Consider the following 6,885-nt stretch of genomic DNA (forward strand, 5'->3'; position numbering starts at 1 on the left):
CTCATAACTGTGTGTATGGCACTACACCATGACTGAATCTCTGCCATTACATAGTGAGATTTATAACAGAAGCATCTTATCTTATTGAGAAAACATTACAATTCTTATTCTGTTAAAATTCTCAGATAATGATCTTATCACTTGGCAGATGGCTGTAATGTCTTTACCTACTTTCAGTAATGACATAGAGAGGAACAAGCATCCTCATTTGTTCTATTACAGTTTGCATGTTAGTTGCCAGTGGAAGGAACCAGAAAGATACTCCAATTGTAATGTATTTGGCAGTATATCTTTTAAAAATGTAAATTAATTAACAGCACTGAAAATCAAGCTATTTCACATAAAAATGCACATTTTCTTTTTTTCTCAAAAGTAAGAACATTTGACAAAAATGGAATCACAATTCCAGAGAGTAACAGTGCATGTAAGCAGAGTAGCAGTTGCTTATTTATATAAAGCACTACAATTTCTTATCCTTTTTCTTTTTTGCTAATTTATATGATGGAATTATCCCTGTAGCATATTGAGTATGTGATCTATAGTTCATAATGACTCATATAAGTCATGCTAAATAGTGTCTTAGATACAAATAATTAAGTATATGAAATATGAAACTACAACAGACTAGCTTTTGGAACCACACCAGTAGAGTTGATACCTAAATGTTGAAAACAATACTCATAAATTTCAAGTAAGAAAAATAAATGTGGATCACAAAATATTTTGATATGATACAAGATTATCATAAAATAAGTAACTTTCATAAACTTAAATGACTGAAAGTGGAAAAATGAATTCAGCCATATCCATTTATGTGACTAGACAGAATTGTAACTATTATTTTTAATATGATATTATATTATGTGTATTAAATATTGGTCCCTAGATATGGAATGCAGTTAGAGCTCGCAAAAGTGTAATTCAAAGGATATTTGAATTATGAAAATATTTGTGTTATACAATGAAGTGGCTGTGCATTTTTCTACCAGTTTTACATATCATCTTAGAATTTTATTTTGGCAACTACAGGAAAGAGCATATAATTCTATTTATGTGTTTTTATATAATGTGGTAATTCACATAGAAAGGCCTTTGGAAATAGTCAAAGATGTGGAAAATAACTTCTTATTGTATTACATTTATATAGGAATCTAAAACTTTATGTATAAAATGGAAATGTTATGCAAGGGAAAAAAAATTGAGAGCTTCTTTTAATTCTTGAAATAAATACAGTATCAAAGCACCATAATTTTAAAAAATTTACAATTCTTTTTAGATCATACTGGTGAAGACCAACATAAAATTTATATCAACATATTTTATTATTTTTCAAATAATTTTTCTTGAGTATGCTAATTTAGTAATGTAATTTTTTAAATGATTTTATTTATTTATTTTTAGAGAGTAGGAAAGAGGGATAAAGAAAGGGAGGGAAACATCAATGTGTGGTTGCATTTCATGAGCTGCCTACTGGGGTCTTGGTGTGAAACCCAGGCCTGTGCCCTACACTGCGAATTGAACCAGAGACACTTTGGTTTGCAGGCTGGTGCTCAATCCACTGAGCCATACCAGCTAGGGGTAATTATTTATAATTACTAAAATGTACAGAACTTTACATGATTATGTAGGTTTTTCTAAAATCTTAGATGTCAATTAAAGGTCAATGCATAAAACCTTAAAGAGGTCACCCACATAAATAATCTCATGAGATTGGTAGAGATGTATCAGTATAAAAAATTAAATATTTAATAGAATTTGCTATCTAACAAGCAGATACGTGCAATATAAAAATTCAGGAAATTGTACATCAATTTTGGAGAAAGAACAATATGTTAATATTTAAATAGGGTGGTCACAAGAGCCTTCAAGGAGATGATAACATTGCGTAATAGATGGAAAAATGAGGTGTAAGTAATAAATGTGTCTAAAGGAACTTGGTTATACTGAGATAATTTTTTTTTTTCCCAAAATCCTTGAATTGTAGCCAGTATATCATGTCCAGGAACAAGGAGGACATTATTGTTTTTACATGCACTGAATGAGGAGAAGGGAGCTTCTGATTTGAGAGAGCTTAAGAAAAATATAAGGGGAACTGGAGATAAAAGAAGTTGAAGAGAGGGGTCCGGCCAGATTGCCAAGGAAAGGCAGGGGGCAGGAAGAAAATCCCAAGGCAAAATTGAAGATTAAAAGTGGTTTGCCCGCTGTGTGAAGGGAGAGGCTGCTAGAGAAGGGAATTGCCTGAGGCAACTGTAAACAATAGCAACCAGAACCAACTGAACCAACTTAGCCATGCCAGCATACAAGGCGGCTTGTGATGGAGCAGCTCATGACTCAGCAGAAGGGAACTTGTATTGAGCATGTAGTTCAAGACTTTGCCCCCTAGTGCAAAATGAAACGGGAAGAGAAGCAAAGGCAAACATGGCCAACATGGCCCACATTGGTTGAAAAGGTAGACACTCCCACTCGCTTCTGGAGCATGTGGGATTTGGGGAGAGGACTTTTAAATAGAAGGTGAGAAGAAGCTGCTCTCTTTTCCTTTTGCCACATAGGAGCAGGAGCAGCAGCAGCAGCAACAGCGGATGTTGGGACCACGTGGGACTTAGGCCCTGCATGCTTGGAAGCTAGCTCTCAGGAGGCAGAGTCCCAGCCTTGCCAGTTACTAGCCCTTGAGATGCTACGGCCCGGAACAGCATGGCATGTGGGTCCTTGGCTGCTAACACTCCCTCGCCCAGAAAGTAGTGCACAGAGGCTGAGAGCAACACACAGAGGCATGAGCTGGGAAGTTCCCAGCAAATGGAACTTACCCTGTGTGACCACCTGGATTGATCTGGCAGTGCACCCCAGACCCTGAGAGAAAGAGCAGCAGCAAGGGCATGGTGATTCTGGCGCCAGAGAGAAATAAAGCCTGGAAGTGGAGAGATAGAGACTCATTCCAATAACAACCTTGGGCTGTATATAAGAAGCAACGGAAAAGTTCTAGACATGGATTTGGACTTTAAGCTTTCTGGGGGTGGTTCGTTTTTCATGCTTTGTGAATGAGGCTCCCTCAGATTGGGAATCTTGTTAATAAAAACCTATTTTCCTTTGTACAAATCTTCATGTTATGCATATACAAGGCAGCAAGTGTCTAGACCCCAGGCTGCTTGGTTACAGAAGCAATAATCTTTTTTAAAGAATTTCTACATAAACTGCAGAGAGAATAAATTTGAAAAGAGTTGTGGTGTCACAGGAAGTTTCTTATTTTAAGAAAATGTGAGGAAAAAATGGAAAAGGTACAGCAAAAAAATCAAGAAAAGAGAAAATTGCTTAACTGACATCTTTGAGTAAGCAAACTAAATAATTTCTAGTGTAGAAATAAGAGTTAGACTTAGACATAAATATGAGTGGGTAAATTGGAGGACTTGAAGAAAAATGGCCTAATCAGTGACCCACTGAACTGCATGAAAGTCCTGGACCAGACGGCTTCTCTGGAGAGTTTTACCAAGAAATCATGAGATAACACAAATGTATAAAAGTTTTAAAAAGTGGCCTTAATATGCCCATCCTCAGAAACAGTCTCTATCATTCCACTAATTGGCTCCATATTTATTTATGAAAGCCACTTACTCTTAATTCAGAAATTAAGCTAACTTTAGTAGCTTAAAATGGATCTAAAATATTTATTTTGGTCAACAGACTGAAGCCAAGAAACAATAATGGCTTATTAATGAAATATACATGCTAAAAACTTTGTGACAAAAATGTAGAAAATAACATTCAAAGCTTTATAATAATGATATTGATGGAACAGATTTATTAAATACAAATGTCATCCCACTCTGCAAACTATAGTCCCTAAGGGCTGAAAGACACATTCATAAAGGCATTGAAAAATATTGGGTAAGCGAAGCACTAATATCCTTAAAAATCTCAATGTGTTATATCCTTGGGAGGCTGGGGTTAATTGTGAGAGATGAAATGAGAGCAAGAGAGTCAGTGAGTATGCTGTAAATGTCTTAAACATTTAGGAATATTTAAATATTTCTTATAACTCAATTAAATTGATGAAGGATGATGAGAGAGAGAGAGAGAAAAGAAAAAAGAAAAGAAAAAAAATGTATGTTCCATAGACATCATTGGATACAAGATTGGTAGAGCTCAGTCAGTGACACATCACCATCAGAGGTAAAATAAGTGCAATAAATATTGTAAGGAGAAAGAGTAGAGTGGCAACCAGAGTATTTCAAACCAGAATATGTGGTAGTTGCTAATTGATCGGGCGGTCACTAGGAATGAAATATGTTACCAGTCTACTACTTTCTAACCTATATAATGGTAAAAACTGTAGTTCTGGTGAACAGATTATTGACCTTAGACACCACAACATATTCAGAGCTTCTCGAACAGTTTTTTTAAAGATTAGTGAAGCAATTTATTTAATGTAATTTAAAAAATGAAGCCATCTTGTATTCTATATTTGCTGAGCACATATCATATATACAACACTGCATTAGGCATTGTAGGGATAAACATAGATACATATAACATGATCCCTGTATATGGTCTACTTAGGAAAATAAGACATAAAACAAAGATTAAGAAGAAATGCAAATATTTAATAATGTGCATTAATAAAATATATGATTACCAGGTAGGATGTGTGAAAGGATTGCCACTTTTACAGACTCTGTATCATTTGAATTAAAAAACAAAACAAAACTATTGTTGATACTATTACAGATGTCTCCCACTTTCCCCCCACTTTTGTCCCACTTCAGCCAGCTCCCACACCCAGCCTTCATCACATCATTGTCTGTGTCCATGTGCTATTTATATATACATATATGTTATTTGACTAATCTCTTCCAGGACCTGTACTCCCCTCCCCTCTGAGATCTGCCAGTCTGTTCTATGTATCCATGCCTCTGGTTTTATTTTTTCATCAGTTTACTTTGTCCATTAGATTCTATCTATGAGTGAGATCATATGGCATTTGTCTTTCTCTGAATGGCTTATTTTGCTTAGCATAATATTCTCCATGTCATCCATGCTGCCATGCTGTTGCAAAAGGTAAGAATTCCTTCTTTTTTACAGCTGCAGAGAATTCCATTGAGTAAATGTACTACAGCTTCAGTTCCTGTCAGGGCACGTTCCTGGTTTGTGGCCTGGTCCCCAGCTGAGGCACGGGCAAGAGGCAACTAGTTGATGTTTTCTCATACATCGCTGTTTCTCTCTCTCTCTTTGTTCCCACTTTCTCTCTCTCTATAAAAAAATTACATAAAATCTTTAAAGAGAATGAAAGTCCTGGACCAGATGGCTTCTCTGGAGAGTTTTATCAAGCAATCAAAGAAGAATTAACACCTATCCTTCTCAAACTATTACAAAAATTCAAGAGGAGAGAAGACTCCCAAACTCATTTTACGAGGCCAGCATTATCATAATTCCAAAACCAGTTAAAGGCGCTACAAAGAAATGAAACTATAGGCCAATATCCCTGATGAACATAGTTGCTAAAATCTTCAACAAAATATTAGCAAACTGGATCCAGCAATGTATTAAAACGATCATACACTATATCAAGAGGGTTTTATTCCTGGAATGCAATATTGGTACCATATCTGCAAATCGACAAACATGATACACCACATAAACAAAATAAAGGATAAAGACCACAAGAACATATCAATAGATAAAAAGTATTTAGTAAAATACAGCACTGATTTATGATAAAAACTCTCAACAAGGTGAAAATAGAGGGGCCATATCTCAACATAATAAAGGTCATATATGACAAACCAACAGTCAACATCGTACTCCAAGGGGAAAAACTAAAAATGTTTCCCTTAAAATAGGGAACAAGATAGGTATGGCTGCTTTCATCATTCTTATTCAACACAGTACTAGCATTTCTAGTCAGAGCAGTAAGAAAATAAGATGAAGAAAAAAGCATCCAAACTGAAAAAAAAAAAAAGAGTAAACTGTCGTTATTTGCAGATGATATCATACTGTACATAGAGAACACTAAAAATTCCACCAAAAAATATTAGAACTGATAAATTAATTCAGTAAGGTAAATAATTACCCAGAAATAAATTGTATTTTATACACCAATAATAAACTATCAGGTAAGGAAACTAAGAAAACAATCCCATTTACAATTGCATAAAACAAATACCTTAGAATAAATTTAACCAAAGATATAAAAGACCTACACTCAGAAATTTATAAGACACTGAGAAAAGAATTTGAAGATACAAATAAGTGGAAGCATATACCATGTTCATGGAATGGAAGAATGAACATCATTAAAATTTCTATACTACCTAAAATAATCAATAGATTCAACAAAATTCCAATCAAGACACCAATGGTGTACTTCTTTTATCTTTTTATTCCAGGATTTTTATTGTTTCAGGTCTTGAATATCTGTCTTTAGTCCATTTTGAATTTTTCCTTTTTTATACTAACAAAAGCTTTTTTTTCCCTTTTTAATTTATGTAAGTATATATACACATAAATATCATTGAAAACACTAACAATCATTTGAGGAAAAATGTTACTCATTTATTTTGTTTTTATAATACAAAACTTGAAAGGAGAAAAAATATTAGGCCCATTTTCTTATTATAGAAACAATAATCCTGAATTTCTTCATTTGTCAGCATTTGGCTTCATTAGTCATACAAGCTATCACCTTGTTTCAGAGTTTTCCAATAAATATGGGCTAATGATAAAGTTTGTGCATTTCTATTAATAGTCATCCCAGAAAACATCTCTTCACTAAGAGGATTTTATTTACTCAGATGTTTTATGTACTATAGTAATTAAAATATGTTATGATAAAATTGAAGACAATGAAACTTCCTTAAGTCGCTGGACTATAAAATAAATATAAAGACAGATTTA

Source organism: Pteronotus mesoamericanus, unplaced genomic scaffold (genome assembly GCF_021234165.1).
Source record: "Pteronotus mesoamericanus isolate MK-2021 breed Mesoamerican mustached bat unplaced genomic scaffold, CSHL_Meso_final contig_94, whole genome shotgun sequence".
NCBI lineage: Eukaryota > Metazoa > Chordata > Mammalia > Chiroptera > Mormoopidae > Pteronotus > Pteronotus mesoamericanus.